The 22,648-nt window shown below is 32.3% G+C and overlaps 1 protein-coding gene across 2 annotated transcripts in view; it reads right to left on the reverse strand.

Annotated features, from left to right (window-relative positions):
• The window catches only part of LOC118184016 (uncharacterized), a 97,045-nt gene that overhangs the window by 33,190 nt on the left and 41,207 nt on the right, over nucleotides 1–22,648 (reverse strand). The window contains exon 2 of one of the 2 annotated variants that reach the window (XR_004757339.2): nucleotides 1,590–1,828. The exons of the other annotated variant lie outside the window; for it this stretch is intronic. The gene's annotated coding sequence lies outside the window, so the exon portion shown is untranslated. Of the gene's footprint in view, nucleotides 1–1,589; nucleotides 1,829–22,648 lie in introns of those variants that run through there. 2 annotated transcript variants of the gene reach the window in all.

The raw sequence follows: 22,648 nt of genomic DNA on the forward strand, positions 1-22,648 counted from the left end.
TGGACAAAAATGTGATAATCGAGATTAATAGCCACTCTAAATGGTAATAATAAAAAATAAATTAGCAATGTTAGCAGAAGGGTAATACCGGGTGCTACGTTTACAGTTAGCTTATCACGGATAATGGAACACGGATATCTGAGGGCAGTTAAAACAAAAACTGAGGATTAACCTATGTCATAATTAACGGGGAAGTACTGTTAGAAACTTAACCGTATTTTCAAGCAATTTATTGAGAAGAAAAAGCTTATTTGGTTATGCCAATTAAGTCAGTAATCAAAACAAAAAGAATGCACTGTAAATAATAGGAGAATAAACATTATTAGAAATGAGGAAACGAAAGTTACAAACGGCACTGAAGTACCTTAAAATAATCTAATAAGTCTATGCTTTTAAATATTTTTATGCTTTAAAATTAAAAGCCGATTTCTTACAAGCATTTTAAAACACACGCCATGCGAAATTTCGTTCTCAAACGTTATGGTTAAAAATAGTTCTAAGCTCTTGCCAGTTTAAGAGCCTGATGATTTGTTTTCCCTCCAATTATATATAAAATGCTTCTATATATAATTTTGTGCAAATATATGGCTAATCATGATACAAAACTAAATGATTAGCATCTATGTATATATGTATTACTTTTAAGACAGTGATGTGCTTACAAGACTTTAAGTTTATCTCCTTTCCTATAAGATTTTATAAAAATGTGTTATTCCAGCTTGGGTGAATGATTTCTCTGGAATGTACAATTAGATCGGATTAAAAAGAATTGATAAATTATGTAAATACAAATCTATATAAAATGGTGACTTGCTATGGTTCTTATATAAGATTTGTAGGGATTTGTTTAATTCATTTAACACTTAATTTTATTTTTAAGCTACCTTTCCTATCGTTCTTGCTTTCAACTCACGCTTTCTTGCCAGAATGTAAATGAGTTAATGCGCGTATACTCAAGTGGAGTAAAAGGAAGTTAGTGTTTAAGGGAAGGTTTCGGAAGGTGAATTTAGAGCGTGTTCTGCCTGCCTGAAGTTCACGTTGTTATATTTAATTTACTAACGATTAGACAGACTTCTGTGACGTTGAGCGCTTCTTGCCATTAGTCCAGTCTACGTCGACCTTTACTAGTGAGATCCAGCCTGCGCGTTAAGTAACATGGGAAGCCGTTTGGTCAAACTTAACTACATTCAACTTTAAGTTACTAGTTACCTTTTTCGAGTTAAGCCAAAGCACGAGTTGGCACCTTCTGTGACCATCAATTTGATTTAATGAGAGTTCTTTACACACTGTTCTGGACTTTATAGCACTTAAGAGAGTTGACTACACAGCCTTTTAACATCTATTTAGTTTATGCTACCTAAGTATACTAGGAGTTATAGAACTTTTCGAAGTATTATTCAATTTCAAATCATATGAAAATTTTGAATCCTCACATTTGATTGTTACGATTAAAATTATGGTGATTATGTATGTAATGCTCCTTAAATATTTTACTTATACTATTAAAACACACTTACAACTTTGACACTGTAGAGATACATGATCCCTTAAAGTAAAATACTTAGACAAGAAGAACAAAACCACAGAGCTCAAACTTGCGTAGAAAATACCGGTTGGTATTACTACTTTTCTTTATTATGCAGTGTTTATATATTATGGATTACATACCATTAAATTACATACTGTTGTGATAAAACTAACTCAAAATAGTATGATATCCTCTGTGACCATTGCTGTTATCCCATTGAAATTCCTTTCCTTTTCTTTATTTTCCGCAGACACTTGTTTTACGCTGACGATTTGTGATAGTCATCTTTCGATTGTTACGCTGCAAATCAACATAACGTTTTATTAGATAAGGTCCAACTAATCCGCATCCCCTTTAATGGGGTGTTTATTGCATACGTAAAACAGTTTACAGTTTTAAGTAAATACAGCTTAATACTTAAATAACTACTATGTTAAAAATATAGTACTTATTGTATTTAAAACTCGTATTCTTGTTGTATTTGAAATTTGGATGGGTTTTATAAACAAGTATTTTTATAAAAGGCATTTATAAAGGCAGAATGAGAAAATATCTAATTATCATACCACACAGAATCATTTCAGTGTTTAAATATTAAATAAATCTCAACTATTATAGTCGTATAATCATTTCTAATTATAATAACTACAAAACATTCTTCGCCAGAAGCAGAATTTTTGCTAAGAACTGATTAATCATCCACCCTATAGTCCCGATCTAGCACCCAGAGATTTCCACCTGTTCTTTCACCTCAAGAAATTCCTGTCCGGGCATCATTGTCCCACACACGAAGACGTGCAGACAACTGTGGCACGCTGGCTTCATTCCTGAGCTCAGACTTTTATGACTCTGAATTACAAAATCTTATCCCACGGTATGAGAAGTTTTACAATTCCGGTGGTTCTTATGTTAAGAAGTAGCTGAAATATTGCTATATCTTTCGCAATAAATCCTTTTAGGTAATATTGTTTTGTTTCTTTTTATAGACTCTGGAAAATTTACTTTCCGGATGACAATCGCATATCTAGCTGAGTAATTTTAATTTAGGCCTGCATCCATTGTACTAGTCATTGGTACATCTGAAGAAAAATAGTTAACACTGTTTCACTAACATAAGCCTAACATAAGCCACATGTAACAATTGTGTCATTTCAAGAAATTTTGACTGAAAAGAAAGAAAAATTAACTTTATTTACTTAAAATGATTACATGACAGCGTAAATATGCTCCAACGTTTTCATTTCTCAAAATTTAAAATGTAAAGAGTGTCTGACGGAATCTTATTTTCAAGTAAACACATTTAATAAAACGTAAATAAACTAATAAACTGAATTATCTTAATGCTAAATTAAAAAGAGTTGAGTAAGGAAAGTAATGAAAGCAACAACAAAATTAAAAAATACCGCCAAACTCAAAAGAAGCAAGAAAACAAATACAGTACTGGGATAATTATTCTTAAACTAGCAGCTTCGCTGCCAGCCTTCGTCTGGCTTTTAAATGTACCGGAAAAATGGCTGAAGGGAGCACCAAACGTTAAATTTAAAAACTACGTAGAATTTTACTCTTCAGAACAACTTCATAAAAAAAGTTATTATGTATAACAAAATTACAATGAAATAAGGAATATCTTTTCACATAAATATAATTTATCCTAATAAATAAATTAACCAACTTCCCTTTGCAAAATATTAAGAACTCCAATGGTATAAAGGAGGTTAAGAACTTTGTTTCCTAAAAAAAATCACTCAAAACGTTTCAATCTTAAAAACAGTGAAATGAGCAATAAATAACATAAAAGGATACAAAAAAAAAAAAAAAAAAAATTCTGATAAACAAGGTATAATTAATGATATTTTATCGTATATTTTCAAGAGAAAAAAATTACAATGAAATAAGCTATATCCCTTAATACAAATATTAATTATCCTAATAAAAAATTAACCAAATTTCTGTTGAAGAAAACAAATGCAAATCTTTTCAATATCTTACAAACAGTGAAATATGCAAAAAATAACATGAAAGCAACTCGAAAAACATAAAATTCCGCGCAGAATTTTACTCTGCAGAGCAAATTTATCAAAAAATCAATAAAAATGTATTTTATATAAAAATGACAATGAAATATGCCAATCTCTTAAAAAGAGTGACATAAGAAATACGATGAAAAATTATTGCCAAACCCATATTTCTAAAAGAAGGAAACTATTCAAAATGATGCGATTTCATCAAAAATCTATCAACAACAATAAGACGGGAAAATTGTTGCCAATATCACATTTTTAAAGATGTGAGAAGTGTACTCGGAAGCTTCATTTAAAATTTTTTTAAATACAAAATATTATCATTTTTCCAAAATTCTTTTTGTAAAAGCAGTCGCAAGAATGAAAGTTTAACGTGTCCAAAAATCAAAGAAAAATAAACTGTGCATTTTTAAAAATAAACTTTTTTAGAAAAAATCCCGTTGAAAAGGTGTTAAGCTCCCTTTGTTAAATAAATTCGTATTTAATCGATTTATTGAAACACGAAATTTATTTTAAATTCGTAAAATAGCTAAGTGCCTACGTTTCACGATGTAAAAATGGAGTGTGTAGAGTAAAATCTCGGTTTCCAAAAGATAAAATAAAAAAATATTCGAATTCGAATTTCGAAAAAATCGCTTCGAGGTGCACTGGCTCTTGTCTAGATGCACCTATGTTCCAAATTTCGTAGCCGTGGGTCTATTAGCTTATGCGCAGCGCGAACGAAAGACACACACAGACAGACTCTTTCTATTTATTATATGTGGAGATTGCAGTTACTGTCAGAGTTTGACGCCTATCCTATCCCATATGTCTTGGTTCACGTAACAATATTTGCTCAGACCAGGAAATCTTTGAAGACGCATGGCACAGTTTAAAAAGTAGAAATTTAACCCCTATTAGAGCTTTCGTCGCACAGCCGTAGCCTGCTGAGAAATTCCTACAGAGTCTGTTAGAAATCCAAAAATTAGCTTGTTGATAAATGACTTAAAGCTTAGCTCTACTGCAGACCGAGCACGTATTCAGCTCAATTGGAGCTCTGTTTATAAATATTTCAAATCAAAGTATAGATTAAGTAACCTCATCTTTATAATAGTTTTAGTACGACAAGTCATGGTTAAATGTATCACATACAACTAAAAATCACAAAAGATGTCTTGAACTTGTTAAGAAGCTCGATATTTGGATTCCGCATGAACTGAAAGAAATTCATTTAACGCAACGGATCAATATTTGTGATACGCATTTCAAATATAATGCAGTGTACCCTTTTTTGAAACAAATTAACATTGGGGATAAAAAATAACGTTAATCGAAAAAGATCATGGTCTAAGCACGAAACATATTGAAATCCAAATTCCACCAGAAAAAGATTATGCTATCAATTTGGTGGGATTACAATGTGTTGCGTATTTTTAGGTGCTTCCAAGCTACCAAGCGATCAACTCAAATGCTTACTACTAATAACTTATGAAATTGGAGGAAGCAATCAAAGACCAGAATCGGCAAATCGCAAAGGGATCGTGTTCCACCACGACAATGCGAGGAATCACACAGTTTTAACAACATACACGAAGTTATTGGAGCTTGTTTGCGAAATGATGTCACATTCTCCATATAGCCCCGACCTTGCACCATCGGATTATTATTTATTTCGAACTTTACCTAATTTTTTAAAGTAAATATTATTTTACTATTTAAAAATTGTTTAAATAGTAAAAAAATTCAGTAATAATGATGACCTGAAATTGCACTTGATTTTTTTGCTGATACAGACCAGAAGATCTATGAGCGCGGAATCATGAAGTTATCAGAAAGATGGTACAAGGTCTTCGAACGGAATAAAAGATATTTAACTGATTAAAATTCATTTTTTACAGAAAAAATTAAATTTTATTTTGCACTGAAAACCGAAATTACTTTCTTTCTAATTCGATAACTTCAACACAGAAGAAAGTTCAAAATAAACTTTTTTCATAAATCGGACGCAGAATACAGTATTAGCGTAATGCCTTGTTAAGAGCGAAACCTTGTTATAGAGTTAATATTAACTTTTGGTAGGTGCAATCAATTTTTCTGGAGGATTCATCTGTCAATATTGGACATTTTCTTATCCGATCGGATACAGCGAACCAAACATTTCGTCCCATAAAGTTCGTTATACTATGATTGGCTGAATTTATATTGCTGTGCGTTAATTCGTAGAGATCTCTTTAATAGCTAGGGCAGATGAAAGGGAAGACTTCACATATTAATGAAATACATAGTTTTGGCTGTTTATAATAGGTTTTTATTAATTTTGTTCCAATGAATGCGAGAATGACATTTCAAATTGTTAATTATTTTAAATCACAGGTAGATATAAACTATATTGCAACATAAATATATTATTTGAAATTTAAGTTTTTATTTTTTATTGAAATTTTTATTTTTGCTTAAATGTTTTTACATTCTAACTTTTTAATTCACAAGTATGGCCACTACATTCAAATTTTTAAGATTTCTTTAGGAAAATCCTAAGAGCATTTAGTCCTTTTAACAGAGTGTTTAAAAAAACTGAGAGAACAAAATAATAAGTGCCGGCTAGTAGCACTTTTGAACACAGGTCTTTCGATCCGGGTTCAGTTCCCAACGAACACCCTGGCTACATGGGTGTTCTTGTAGGTTTCCTCGCCTGGAATGTAAACTGAAGCCAATTTTTCATCATAGAGCTCCTTTTTACGAAAGCTTCCTTTCCACAGGCAAATATTACTAGTGACATTTGCATTTATTCTAGTACATAAAAATTGTTAAAGGTACAGCAAGTAGACATAGATATCCATCCTTACATGGAAAATTTCCGTTGCTCCTTTGCAATGCGTAACTATTAATGTGGAAAATTTTATGTACATACAACAACGTACGCATGTATAAAACAAATATTACTGTAACAATATATTCCCAGTGTTTAAGGGAACGGTGGACTTTAAAATAGCTAAAAATCAACAAAAATAGTGAATCTGTTTTTTTACTATCATAACATTCCATATACGTAAATACATCGTATGCAAGAAACAGAGTTCAAATATTCTAATTTTTAAAGAAGTTACAAGCATTTAAAATGTGTAAAAAACGTAAACTTTGCCCTTTAGATTTTGGAGAAAAATCTAAAAAATATGTATTTCAACAGTTATTTACTGATGTAATAATTTAGTAATAACACTTCCCGAAAGAAGTTTTCGTTTCTGAAAAAAAGGCTAAAAATGTCAGTATTGACAACTATTAATGAATTTAATTTTGGTTATGAGAATGTTATACGCCTAGTACAGGAAGAAACAATCTCGTTTTCTCTACTCATTGCAAAAGAAAGCGTGATCAACGTCGCTTGAACCAAAGCAAAAAGAGAAGTTTACCTGCTTGGAAAAAAACTGAAATAGTAAAAAATATCGTAAAGCATTAAAAGATAATGTAAATGTAACAAATGAAGGTAAAACATATGATGCGAGTGAGTTTTAAAAGCTAGATTGGATATAAGGCATAAATTGTTTCTACCTCAAACGTCGAATCACGAACCAATTTGCGATATGTTTATTTTTCTCATATTAATATTAGGAGACTAAAAATAGTTAAATGATATGAAAATATTATCTAGTGTCTATATATTCATACTTAAAGTTAATTTTTCGTTTCTCATGACCATGTATTAAAGTTTGAAGAAAACCTTTATACTCGGTTTTCTCAAAACAAAATTTTTCGCAGTTCGTACGTCTTGAAAATGCTCCATGCGTCTCATTTTTAGTTAAAAATGAATGATATTTTGAAGAAACTACCTTTTTGTATGTTACAATAGATCTGCGTATGCGTTTTGGGATATGAGGTTATTAAGAAGTTTAAACTTGTGATATTATTTAACAAAAGGTGATATTTTTCCGAAAACTCAGTTTAAGTTCACAAAAATTCTTTTTAAAAATGTCTGATCCATCATATTCAATAACGGATACACAAAAACTTTTGTCAAGTCTTTATAACAAACTTGAAGGGAAAATTAGGAAAAAATATTGAAAATTAGCGCTCAAGGAGTATTTTAAATCTTTAATTAAAATAATTCATTATTTGTTTTAAAAATTTTTAATTTCATTAACTGAGCTCTAGGTAACTGTAATATTCCCACACTCTTGCAAGGAAACATAATAGCATAACTCCGAATAGAAGAAATTTCCAAAAATTAATATAATCAAAAATTGAGTATCAGCGTATAAGCCCCGGCCCCGTTTTGCAGACCTATTTTCAAAGAAAAAAGTGCGTCTTATACGCCGGCAAATACGGTAATTCAATCCGGACTTGTTCTTTTAATTAAAAAAATTGTTAATGTTATCCTTTCTTCTCTTCTTTTTTCTTCTTACAATTCGCAATATAATCGGACTGCTTCTAGATTTTGCTTTTCAACTTTGGCGAAATAATCACTGTTTAGATATATATTTTAGAGATCCTCTATTTAATTTAGAAAATACTTTAGATCGCCTTTTGTAATCAAAAAGCAATTTGAGTTTTTTTATGTGTTTGACCTTTATGTTTACATTGACGCTAAACTTAGATTAGAGAACTTTTAATTTTATTTTTTAGTCATCGTAAAAGCGAATTTTCTTAAGAGTACTAGTCAAGGATTTCACGAAACAGTCATATGCAGTATTATCCTGGGTAAATAATGGGGACGACGTTCACGGTTAACTCAAAATCATGGTTCATCCGACAGTGCAAAACAGAAAACACAGGAAATATGAACAAACCTATTATAATTAACAGAAAATATTGCGAAAAATAATTCTACAACTCAGAAGAAAATAGCTCACACCATCATTACTGCTTCTATTTTGTTTTAAAGACTCCAGTTCTACCTAGGGCTTATGTAACTCACTATGACATTCTTTTATCGATAACACTGACACTATGACCTCAGTAAACGGTTTTACTCCACTGTTTTCCAATGTTTCACATATGCTTCTGTATTTGTAGTCCCAATTTTCCTTTCCATAACTTCGTTATACTGTTATAAGTATAACGTTTCAGTCAGCATTCCTTTTCTTCTAATTTTTCTATTATTTTTTATTCTATTATTTTTTACTGTATTTCTAATTTTTCTTCTAATTTTTCTATTATTTTTTACTGTATTCTAGAAAGTGCGTTTACTGAAGCTAGAATGTGTTAACATAGCATATTTAGGTGTATGTATACATTTTGCATAAGTCTAATATACTCATAGGTGTACCAGGGTATGTATGAGTGGAGTGAATGGCAGTGAAAAGTATTACTCGTCCGCTGACTTAAGTTTCACTTCATGTCCTACAATATGTGTTGCTCACTCTCATTATATCACTGATTCGTACCATGATTTAAATGAATTTTTGTAGTATATGTGCGTGTACAATGTATTTGTATCATTCTTCTTGCTTATATATGTAAAATGCATGCATACTATACTTATGGAACTGATATATTTCTTTGTAACAGCCATGATATTAAGAATTAAAGCACTTTTTTGTAAATGGTTCAACATAGCATCAGTTATTATCTGGTCTGCTATCCTCCACCTGGACTGTGGCATAACGTATATTATGGTTCTCTCCTTTGAATGACGTTCAAATTCCGTGGGATATTCACGCCTGGGTCGGTAGACATTTCGGCTGTGTAAATGTAAACAAATAGAAATTATTCATTTTTAATAGTAGACAGTTAGCAATTTATTTTTAACGGATGATTTAACAGTGTTTAATCTAGATTACCTACGATTAAATTACTAGCGGTTGTCGATGTAAACAATTCCTAAATATATCTTCTTCCATGCAATGTCTTTTCCTTTTTGGAATTTCCTATAGAAATTTTGATTTATTCTGATGGTTTGTGGTAGCCATTTTTTGCACTGCTCTGCAATAGACTCTCCTACCATTTTTAAACAAAGCATTGTTTCTCCGTCCTGGTAGATTGCGACCTGGCTGGAATTCCCATCAGCGATATGCTCTACGTTGAAAAAATTAAAAGAACAGAGCTTTTCTCGGATTTTCACTTTTGCCAATCAGACTTGGCTATATTGCTACAAAAACCGCCTAAGAAGCGACATTTAAAAGGTGATAGAAAAAGAAACAAAATGCAGGTAACTTACATGTAGCGTACTCTTCTGAGAATGAAATTTCATCCAAAACATTGAAATAAGAAGGGCCCAGACCTACGAAATCTTTTTCCCTCTCCTGACGGAAATCCTCGAATCTCGAAACCTATCTAAAACGCACTCCCACTGAGTTTGTGTTCAAATTCCGCTTTCTTCTTAAACATGGTTAGCGGTTAAATATGGTTTAAGGAGTGATGGACAGCAGAAATCCATCTGCCTCTCAAATAAGGCTTCGTGGAAGAAAGACGCAAAGCTTAAATTCCGATTTCCAGCGATAGCTTTTCTAGTTTAGAAAAACACGAGAAAATTTTGTGAAATTCTTCGAAAGCTTCTTAAAATAGGTTCATGAGAATTTAATTCCTGGAACCTCTTTTTTGCGATTAGTCGCTTGCTTAATCAGCCGCCTAAAACTGTTATCATAAGAAAAAAAATTGTGTAACAATTTTAATAGCTCACATATTTAATGAATTACTTCACGAGCTATTAATTAAAATTACAGGTGAAATAGTTCGTTTATTGCTTTTAAACCGCTTAGTCTATATAAATAAAGAAGATTGTCTATGTGTTTGTAGTATTTCAAACAAACAGTTTTATTTCGACCTTGATGACATTTGGTGCACTCTTCCTTCAAAAAACAGGTAGGTCACTGTTTTCATAAGATTTCTTAAAAACTACACTACTGGGTCCTTACTCTTTATATACATATATTTTACATTAATTTAACGAACTTTAGATTAAGAACTCTACGATATAAAAACTTTGGGTTGCCACTCTGCGAAACGTGAGATATTTATATTTCAAATTGAATCGGAAAATTCGACGCTATGTAAGAAGTGTATTGCCACATGGCAAAAGGCAGTGTATTTATCTATATTTCGAATTAGTAAGAAAGCTTAGAGATTTAAAAGAAATGTATTGCTATTTACCAAATTAAAATATTTTTCTCTTCCATGCAGCAGCGCGCTGTCGTTCAAGAAAGAGTAAAATATTTAATTTTTCTCTCAAATTTATTCTTTCATTAATTAACAAACTAAACCATTTAAAAGCATTAAAATTAAATTCAGTTCACTTTCAAATAATTACTAGCTGGACCTGTCCGTGAAATTACAGTAGCTGGATTCATGAAAATCATCTATATATGCAAAGAAGAATGTCCGTTTGTTTGTTTGTATGTGTATGTAATGCATAGAAATCTACAGTTTTATAAGGATCTTGATGAAATTATGCACACTTGACCTTCAAAACAAGAGGAAATTCACTATTTATATTAGATTTCGAAGGCCTAATTCAGGGATTCCACACTCTGGACGTATGAATTAGAACACTGGGCTCACGACACGTATCTTAGTTTCACGTCACTTCTGTTGCGTTCTCGCTATTAGTTCTAAGTAAAATCGTTATATGGTGCGGTGTTCGTTTGCTCTTTTGTACAGTATAAAACTATCTAGAACAGTATAATACCTTTAAAACAGAATTCAAGTGCGCTCTCTGTTAGGTTTAAACAAATATCTTGAAAACAGTGAAAAAATCGGCCAAAGTGGTTTGTTTGGTTTATTTAATTATGGCAAAGCACACTAGAGCTATCTGCCTAAGGGGAGGGATGCCTTCGTGGACGACTTTCTAAAGAAAACTGGCTCGTATACACGTTAAACATGGGGAAAACCATTAAAACGTCCAAGCCCGCTCGCGGGATTCAAACCTCGGACCGAACTACTAGTGTTCAGCGACTTTACCGCTCGGCCGCTGGTGGGCTCGGCCAAAGTGGATGGTGGTTTTCCGAAAGCCTATTTCAGACAAAAGGCATAGCAGATAACAAAGCAAGTATCGGTTCTCACTAACACCGTTACATGGCGCCATGTTTGTTCTACAGTTTTATTCGAGCTTGGTGAAATTCTTCACAATTCATCTTGAATAAAAATAGTAGGAAAATCATTGCTTACCTGAGATTTCGAAAAACGTATATCCGATCCCTCTAAATGAAGCTTTTTAATTCTCTGTAAAGCTCGGGCAACATCGAGTATTTCAGCTAGTTTGTTAATAAATAATAGACATTAAATTGGTAAGAAAAATTAAAAGGAACTCTCATATTTATGTGAAAACTGAATGGCGGAGAAAACCCCAAACAAATGTAACGCTTTTCTTTCAGCAAGACAGTAATGAAATTTGAAAGAGCGAAAATATTACAATTTTCAAAGAATTTGTAAGAACTGTATTGGAATTATTGCTATAAACTAACATAAAATTTTTGCCGACGCTACAGGCTTAAAAAAAATCCAGTTCACCAACTGAAAAAATTTCGTAGATGATTTTCATAGAGCCAAGGTCAAAATTGTGATTAAATGACCAACTACGACGAACTATCGAAAGTTTAGTTTCCAAATGTTATAAAAGCTATATATTAAATATGGAATTAAATTATGCAATAGAATGTGCGCGCAAGGTGAAAACATGACGAAACATTTTGACACAAAGCGGATTAAATTATAAAAATATTTGTGGCAACACAAACTTTCTGATTACTATTTCTGAAAGCAGCTATATTATGTAGTCAGCTGTAAAAAGTCGGAAGTAATTACGTTTAAACTAAATAAGTTATCCCAATTCTTGCAACAGTCACATATTCGAAGATCTTATGAGTTTTAAGGTGTATGAATCCCCATAAAAATGGAATGATGAATTTTATTGATCATTGTTAGTTGTGATTATGTATGAAGCTTGCTCACACAAGTCCACAAAAAATGACTTTTTAAATATTAGATGCATATGAAAAGCACAAATTTTCATTAAATTTATACTTTTTTTTTAAAGGCAGATTAATAACGTCATGAAGTTCACATTAGCGGAAGTTCCTGCTCTTCAAGGAGTACATATTCTATAATTAATTTATAAAAAGTAGGAAACATACTTTATGTCTCAAGGGGATGGGTACGAATCTCGGAAAGGACATGAACATTTGTAAATGAGTAGTGTGAATGCGAAAGAAGATGCTTAGAATGCTGGGCAGCCGAAAGTCCAGTCGAATGATTTATGGTCGGGAAAGAGGGAGAGGTGATCCCCGGATACACCCTCAGCATTGTTCTCCATCAAAATTGGAGCGGGGAACTGAACAGTTAATTTATGTCTAATTCTTAGACTCGTTGCAGCTGACACAACGTTTTTTGTTTTTTGAACTTTATTATTAAACATCACTTTCTTCGCACTTAGGCAGCATAAAATTCACCAGAAAAATTGCAAAATTTTTAGAAGCTGTATATTTTTAAAATTCCCAATAAAGTGTTAAGTATTGCCATACATATTTCAGCCCAGAAGGGTTATTAATCTCGAACTTAACTTTTGATTCCAATCTCTTTTCTTGTCCGTATCACTTTTCAAATAACTCCCCGCTAGTGCGGCCAGCTGCCTAAATAATTGCTAGAAGAAATATATATATATATATATATATATAATGCTTTTAATAAATCTAGCTAGTAACATTTTACGAGCTTGGTATTAATGATAACAGAACTAAAGAACTGCGTTTATTGCTTTTAATTCGCTTAGTTTGTTAACCAACAACTGACAAATTAAATTTGGAAAAAAAAAAATAAATAAGTATCATACGCTTCGTCGAGTGGCAACAAATTAAAACGGGGAAGATAAAAATATTTTATATTGGGCAATGGCAGAACATTTCTTTTAAATAGCTCAGTTCTTTTATTAAATTTGAAAGACAAATATCTGACGCTTTTCTTAGTTGGCAAAGCATTTCTTTTAAATCGCTGAGTTTTCTGATTAAAGCTGAAATATACCATATGTTTTGCCGAATGACAACATATTGCTATAAAATTCCGGAAATAGTTTTGAGTGTTGGCATACATTAAAAAATTGGTTTAGTCTTTTCTCAGTTCATCATACCAAAATTAATTTTTTACGCAACATTTTTGTCTTTTTATCATTAATTTTTTTATCTTTTTAACTTTATTATTAAAATCGGCTTCTTCGCACTTACTACACATTAAATGCAACAGCAAAATCACAAAATGTTTAAAAATAGCGTACTTTAAAATTCGGGGTAAAGTATTAAATGTTGCCATTCATTTTCTTATATTCACTGTATGATTTCTTCAAAAATAATATATTCAGTAGTAACATTCTTTTATTTGAAAAGAATGGTAACGAAACATGTACGGACTCCCCCCCCCGAAAAAAAAAAAAAAAGATTCGAATAAAAATGGGATTCGGACCAAAAAAGAATCGAGACCAACAGCACCTCTTGGGGCTTAGAGGGAAAATAAAAGAAGAGCTTAAAGAATTTTTTATTAGTTTTAGTCCTTGTTTAAATTATAGGGACATAATCAAATTAACATAGATAAACTGCTTATCAATTAAATAAGTAATACTTCCAACTTAAGTCACAGTAGGAATTTAAACCTGGAAAATTGGATAAAACGATAAAAAATATTCGAAACAAAATTTTAACTCCAGTAGATTCTTATTTTCTTAGATTTTTACTAATAAAAATATCGCAAACTAGTTGTTTCGCACATAGTTTATTATATTTTAATGCTACATTTAGCAAAAAAATTATGTTAAAATATTCATTTCCAGCCTAATTTCACATTTCCGTCTAAGAACTATTTACTCTTATAATTTATATTTACTTGCAGGTTTTCCTTTGTAGGGAAATTAGTTTATTTCAAAGCAGGAGAGATGAAAAATGAGTAATGCCCTCGCCTGGACTCGAACTATGGACGTCTCGAATATGCGTCGAACGTGCTGACCACTACACCACGAAGGCATGCTAAGAAGGCGGGAGAAATACCTTATACCTTAACCTTGATTAGAAGACCTGAGCCAAAATTTACAATAAGACATTGCCCTATAAATTATATATTTAGATTACGTAGCATTTCCCTAACTTTTGTTTTCTATTAATTTCTATTAATCCCGAAAGAAGCTGTGACGGGCCCACCAGCGGCCGAGCGGTAAAGTCGCTGAACACTGGTAGTTCGGTCCGAGGTTCGAATCCCGCGAACGGGCTGGCTGCATGGATGTTTTCGTGGTTTTCCCCATGTGTAACGTGTATACGAGCCAGTTTCCCTTAGAAAGTCCTCCACGAAAGGCATCCCTCCTCTTAGGCAGATAGCCCTTGTGTGCTTTGCCATAATTAAATACACCACACCACACCAGAAGCTGTGACGTTCTTTTGAGTTAGGTATTATTTCCCAGAAGACCTTAGATGGAGCGATAAGTTACGGGGACCATGTTAGCATTCTTATTAGTTATGTTACGTATAAAACAAGATAAGCTTGAAAAGGACAGCTTTTTAAAGTGGACCGCAAAGAAATCCTAGCATCTAATTTTCAGTTGTTAATTATTAAACAATGATATTATTTCATATAACATCAGGGTTCTATGTTTATTAAGTTAAAGTGCAAAATCTAATGAAAATGTCAACACTAAAAAATGCAAGCTTATAAATATTTTATATTTTTTTATTGAAAAACGCATTATAAATTTAACTCAAATGAGGAATTACTAACGAAATTCTTGTGCTTTATCTCAAAATATGTTTTCATATGTTAAGGAAATTACTTATTAAATACAGGAATAAGACATAGAAAAGAACGTTTTAAATTGGGCTCCAAAGTTAGGACAAGGAGATGTACATCGTATACCGTATGCTGAAAAATACACTAAATTGTAAAAATTATTTACGGCGGTATTAAAATTCTGGTTACTAGTTCGCAAAGCTGTTTTGAACAATTAACAGTAAAAACTGAAAGCAGATGCTTTGAAAACAACTATATTATTTTCATGCTTAACATACAAAGATAACAAGTTTCTTTTTTAAGACAAATAATCACTCTTAAAATCTCATCTGACATTGACCTAGATTTTCACAACCTCATTACTCGAAAAAAATCCTTACAAGTTCACCCGATTATAATAAAACTTAAGGGTTTCACCTGCTTTGCGACTGGCGCAGATCATATTCGCTGAAATACGAGAGATAAATTTTATCAGAAGCTTAAGAAATTTCTGAAGATTGGATGACTTATTACTCACGACGAACGTCGCTTTTTAGAAGAAGAGCGTGAACATTTCGAAGAAATCATACACGAGCACCTTTTCGGGGATTAAGAAATATCCTGCTTGGTTCTACTGGAAATACGTCACTTAAATAAGCAAAATAAAAAATATAAATAAAAAAAATTCCAATCCAAAAATTTCAATTTACAGATAAATGTTCCCAAAAAGAGACTTTCGTTAAAACTTTAAGTACTATCTTGGATTATCCTTAGCTTCGAATTCATCATTCCGCAGAACTACCACTTTTCTCGCGTATTTTCCAGCATACCAAGAATAAATATTTCACGCATGTGCGTTCTACACTCGCGTTCGTACGTATAAGTAGACTTTATATACGTACTTTTAGACACGTGTATTTAATATGTGACGAAACCTTTGTTGACGAACTTAATTCGTCCCTGAAGATAGTTCGTCATCCAAAATATCCTGTTCTTTAAGACATGTGGTAGCTACGATTAGTTTGCTTCACCCCTCTTTTTCTCTTTCTCGTAAAATCGCTCGCCTGCCTCTATTTGAGAAATTGCTGGATTTTATTATACACCTCTCCATCTTTGATTTGTTTCTGTCTATGTTTTAAAATGTTCCTAAAGTGAGACATGGTATTGCCACTGCACATTTTTATGCTACTGCTTTATCAGGGTGACAGTGTTCTATGATCCTTTGCACTATATCTCAATTTGCATCGATTTCAGGAATCAGGTAGCTGAAAACATCTTCCCTTTTGTCTTCTTCTACTGAAGACATTGCATTAAAACTGCATTTTGGAGTGTCAGTTGCTACCAGCTTATTTGGTCGTATTTCTCAAAACCACTTTTCGTTATCAAAGATATTTTTCATGTGGAATTTTTTTATTCGTGATCCAAGGCGTCTATGAACCAAAATTTTACTATATTAGGTATATTTTAGATATTTATATCTAGGTTTTTGTGTTACTCCTTTTTATGTGTGTGGTATGTATGTCTGTGTGCGTGTGTTGTATGTGCTGCGTTAACCTTAACCTTATAAGGTATTTATCCCGCCTTCTTAGGGTGCCTTCGTGGTATAGTGGTCTGCATGCTGGGCGCGTGTTTCAGAGGTCCGTGGTTCGATTCCTGGCGAAGGTGTTGCTCATTTTCATCTTTTGCTTTTCAAAAAATACCTCATTTTTTCTTTACAGTGGCGCCTGAACTAAAAGGGCGGTGGATGATGATTTCACACCCATAATTTGGCGATTGGGTCCTCTAAAAAACTCCAGTTGCCTTTTAAAAGGGGAAGTATATAAAGTATTTATCCCGCCTTCTTATCGTGACTTCATGGTGTAGTGGTCTACATGCTGGACGCGTATTCCAGAGGTCAGTGGTTTGATTCCCGGCGAAGGTGTTGCTCAATTTTTCATCACTTCTGCTTTAAAAATAACCTAATGTCTCTACAACCTTGAGGCCGAATCATACCGGCCAAAAAAGGCTCATATCATAGCGGCTCACTCATATATTGCATTACATTACCTATATGATAGAGATGTGTATTTAATTTATTCGTACTCTTTATTTAACTATTAATCCACCGGTTATAGAAGTGAAAATATAAGCATGCGGTTAATTGTATTTCCTCTTAGAACTACTTCTATCTCAAAAAATGTTTTCTACTATTTTACTAGCTGCTTGTGCACCTAGAAGCCTAGAAGAGTTATTATAAAGAAAGAGAAAATTTATCATTCTTTTTAATCTAGTGTAAATTTATAAAAATAATGAGTGATTTAAGTAAATATATCATTATTCAAATTCCTTTTATTTAAATAAGTTAGATTAAAAAATATTACTGCAAACTGCGTTTATTGCTTTTAATATGCTTCCTTTTTTAAATCATTAGCAGAAAATTAAGTTTGAAAATTAAATACCTTTTCCGCATAGTAGTAAAATTGTGTTGGTTGCTAATTCATAATGCAAAAGTAAATTAATATGGAAATTGTTGTATACTAGTTCATAATGAATTTGATATTTTTGTAATAATTCTTAATGAATTTGATATATTATTATTCAAACGAATTTTCTCTTGAATGAGAGAATACTTGGAGTGCTGCTGAAAGATTTAGTACAGCTGCTAACAGGGGCATCCTTTTCGGGTTCAAAGGTCGGCCCCCAACAGCTACGGATTTCCCCTTAAGTTTCAACACTGAACACGTGTTTCATTCGAGGGAAGATGAGAAAAATTTCGGCTTCATCTTAAAAGGTTCTTCATCATCTGTCTTCTTTCTGATTTGTTTATTCTCTCTGACTAAAATACGGTATACTCTGACTAAAATACGGTATACAACACATTCCTCGTAATTTTTTCAGACTTTTCTTGCAAAAATGGTCATAAGTTACAACCATTTTCCAGCTGATTGGAGAAAAGAAGAAAATTCATCCAGCTGGTCAAACATAATTTTAATTTTTACCTTTCATGTTGTATATTTTAAGTCGATACAGAAACGAGATTTCTTCGAGGCTTGTGCAAGATTAGAGTTTCAGATTTGTCTAAACTTTCAAGGAATAAAACTAAAATAGTAAGGAAGTGTAGCCAGCTTGCCTTGCTGCGGACTTGCCTGCACACGCTGGCTGAAGGCCCCGTTTTTTCCTGGACTAGGTGCTGGCTTAGAGCTATGAATGCTGGGCTTTGCTCAATGCAGCCCGAGTCGTTGAGGGCACTTTCTACTTCTGGGAGGACATTTCTGCTTTTCCCTTTTAATAGAAAAAAGATAATGGAAAGCTAGCAGTTTGTGACGTTCCTGAGCGATCTCACTCATCGCCGCCTTTGAAGAATTTGGTATACATTTTTTGACAGCGAATCGTTTGTATACTTAATCGTGAAAGAGCAAGTGCTTCGCTGGAACTCCGGAAGCGGATGTTCTAGCTAGAACGAAACCAACCAAAGGGGAGAAAAATTCATTCTGACGAGAGAGGGAACATCTTAATGAAGGTCATTTCAAATTTGGTAAAGTCCAGATAGTCTTATCGACGGTGCAATGAGGCCTGCGACCCATGCAACTTTCGCTGAGAGAATTAGTTCCGGACATCAACAGCTAGGATGTCGTAAAAATAACTGAAAGAACGATCATTAGTCCAAAGGGCCTTTGTCCCTGAAGGACTAATGTTTTCGTTTTGCGATTTTGCGTTGAATCTGAATCTCCGTTTCACTTTTCAAACTGTTGCCATCAAATACTCTCGCCCTGTATTATATTTGAAGAAATTAAATAATGAAGAATCTGAAAAATGTATGTATGTTTCTTGTATTGGGATAAAACAACTGTACCTAGAGCTATCAAATTTTGAATGGCGTAATCCTACTGCGAATATAGGCATCTGGAAGACTGAATTTCGAATTTGTTTTATTATTGGTTTCATATTTTGTAAAACTTCAACGAATTTTTGATTAACAAGCTCAACGATTTCAAAGCGAGCAATGGCAACACTCTAAGGAAAATGCTTCTTTAATCTAGAAATTAATAAATGTACCTAATGTTAAATCCTTTGTATGCTACTTTGGTTATTAATTTGTAGTCTGCCCAGTCACTCCATTTGTTTGAACCGTTTGGCTATACAAATATGAGATTTATTTATCATGGATTGGCTTATTTATCAAAAAAAAGTAATATAATAAGAATGTACTAACCACTTAATATTACTTATTACGTGCTCCGCCCTTAGGCATTACACGGAAAGGGAGGGATGCCCCGTGGAGGTATTTTTAAAAGAAACTGGCTCGTATCCAAACCACTTAATATTGGTTTATGGTTTTATAACTTATTATGTTTCCTGAAATATTTGATCATTTGAGAGTGCTGACGAATTTGTTCAAATTAGAGTTTTATTATTTAAAACTATTTGCCCGGTACAAGTTTTTCATATATTTAAAAAGAAGATTTAAATTAATATTTTCAAGCTTTCTAAAATTATAACGTTTTATAAGTAACGATAGCACGAGGAAGATAAAACTACTTTATTTTGAACAGTGGCAAAATATTAGTTTTAAATAGTCGTGTTTGTTGATTTGTTTGAAAGATAAATATCTTACTCTTTGCGGAATGGCAAAACTTTGGAGCGCCAAAGATAAAAATGTATTATTCCGAGCAGTTGGAATACGTGACTTTTAAACAGCTGAATTAGTTAACTACAATAAATTAGCACTAAATATTAAGTAAAACAAAATAAACTCGAAATTCAAAATTCGGACGTCGAGGGGCACATGTTCAGATAGAGCAATGCATAAGTTCAGTATGTGGTATCTGCTAAACTAAAGCTAACCTTTTCTCCACAATCTGAAGGGGGAAAAAACATACATACATAATATATACATACATGAAGGTTCTTCATTATTCAGTAACAGAGATGAATCGATCTTTGGAACTGTAAAGATAGCTAAACACTTTCGTCAACACGCAAAGTCATCGATGAATCAGAAACTTTAAAATGTGGGTGGTGATAATTAGAAACTAAAAATGCTTTATTATGAAAATAAAAAATAGAAATTACTTAAAATCATGATGTTCTTTTTCTTTATTTCTCATATAAAAATAATCTATAGTATTATTAACTAATAAAATTAAATCTTTGTGAGTGAGTAAAATTCCAACTCAAGTCTAATTACTATACAATAGTAGATTGAACAACTTCACAATCATTTAGATTGAATGTAATGAATATAAAATACTAACTGAGGTGATTTGGATGGAATGTTTGAATATGAATGATTTTGTTATTAGATACTCAACAAAAACAAATTTATTCGCTATGTGGGTTAAACACAAGGAAAAGTTAGATTTTATGTTAAGATATTAACTTTAGGAACTGCTACAACTTCAGGCATCAATGTAACTTTTACTGCTTTTAAACATTAGCTAACTTTTATTGCTATCATTTTCAACAATTTCATTCATTATTTTACTATTGTGATTATATACTTCTATTTTTTAGTTTATAGGTTTTCACAATTTAATTTAAATTTAAAGTTATCATTGTAGTTTTTAAGCGAAAAAGGGTTTTATAAGTTGTACGGTCGACTTGCTTATCTTCTACGTGATAACTGTACGTGTGGCAAATTCGTGAAGGAACTGCACAGGAGAAGGATTAAAAGTACCCTTTAGTAAACTCTTTAAAATTCACAATGCGTCAACTTGACGCTAACACACTACGCCTCGCTTGGGCGGTAACTCGTATCACAAGAACTAAAATAAAAATTTGAAGATATTCACAATAGAAACTAAGCTACAGGGCTCAGAAAACTCCTATTACTTAAAACCGCGTCGAAACTAGTGGCAGCAAAGTAAATGCTGTTATTCCACGTAAACTAGCAATAATTGCGAATAAAGAAGCTCACAGAGGTGACGTCAACAGCCTAAACTCCCTAACTTTCCTTCTGAAACTCGGTATTTAAACTTTTTCTCCACAAGGAAGAATTTGCATTCCTTCACGCGCGCTACCAAATTTAGTAAATATTCTGGCATTGACAATTAGGGGAATGACGGCTTATAGGCAAGAATGTAAAATTAAATACTCTTGGTTATTTAAAATAAATATAAATCTCTACAAAGTAAATTTTTAGAATTATCTAAGAAGTAAAAAATAGCAATGGTCATTTTCATTTTTATTATTATCTATTTATATTAGATATGTAAGAAAATACGTAAGTATAGCATTTTAATTTTTTGACAGGTAATAAGTACGATAAGATCAATTATCTTCTTATACAGAAGCATGTATTAAAAAAGAGAAAAAACATTACAGAGATTGAGTTTCTCGAACAGGACGAAATTCGGTATATCGATAAGTCTACTTGTTAAAAATATGGGTTTTTGAATATACCGTGACTTATTTTTAAAAATTGGAATTTCCAGTGTATTAAAAATGCTGATTTTTTGTTGATTGTAAATATCACTCTAATCTCTATTACTATCTATGTATGTGCCTCGCACTGTGGAAAAAGAGCAGTGCCTAGAGGTCCCAAATTTTTAACACACGTAGTCCTCCAGTCGAATATGGGCATCTGGAAGCCCGATGTGGCCGGATCATCGAAGCCCGAATTTTGAATTTCGAATTTATTTATTATTTATTTCATAATTTGTTTGAACTTCATAAATTCAGCAATTTAAAAGTTTCATGCTTCAGATTTAATCAGAAAACTCGGCGATATAAAAGCAGTATAATAAAGGAAAAGAAAAAAATTGTTGAAAAGTACGGAAAGAGGACTATCTCAGCTACTACGATTTAATCTTCTCAAACAGGAATTTTAATAGCAATTCACAAATAAATGAAGTTAAAATATTTACTAGTTCTGTTTATGGAACGAAAAAAATTACAAAAATTTATTCCGCTATTTGCGGAAAATAAAACAAATTAAATATTTCAAATGAGCAAACTTACCAGATCTCAACTTTTCCTAACCAGAACGAAAAGAACTAGAATAAACTTTGCTTGTTATATGAACTAAGAACATGGAAAGCTTACGGAAGTTATGCAGCAAATTTTTCGTATGCTCGGACAGAGCACTAATCATCGTTCTTTAAATAAAAAAATTTAAAGCAAAATCTAAAGAAATACAGATTTTAATGTCATACAAGAGGATCTGTAAAGATTTTTTTTAAGCTGGCGTTCAGCTCCCAGTTTAGCAGTCTGCTATTGGATTCACTGCTGTTGGCACTAGTGCCTGAATGTATAGAAATTCGCTGAAATTTCGTAGCTAAATGCACTTTTAAATCCTAACCATTGAGTTGGCTAAAAAAGTTTTTTTTTTTTTTTTTGTTTTTTTTTTTTTGTTTTCGCTTTATACATCGGGAATATGAGACATATTCTTTTAAAATGTTCTACAAAGGCATCCTTTTCCTTAGGCCGATGACCTTCAAGTGTTTTATCTTAATCAATAGATAGGACAAAA

The sequence above is a fragment of the Stegodyphus dumicola genome, chromosome 1 (assembly GCF_044657685.1).
Source record: "Stegodyphus dumicola isolate Sdum_Otavi_A_Nest chromosome 1, ASM4465768v1".
Taxonomy (NCBI): domain Eukaryota; kingdom Metazoa; phylum Arthropoda; class Arachnida; order Araneae; family Eresidae; genus Stegodyphus; species Stegodyphus dumicola.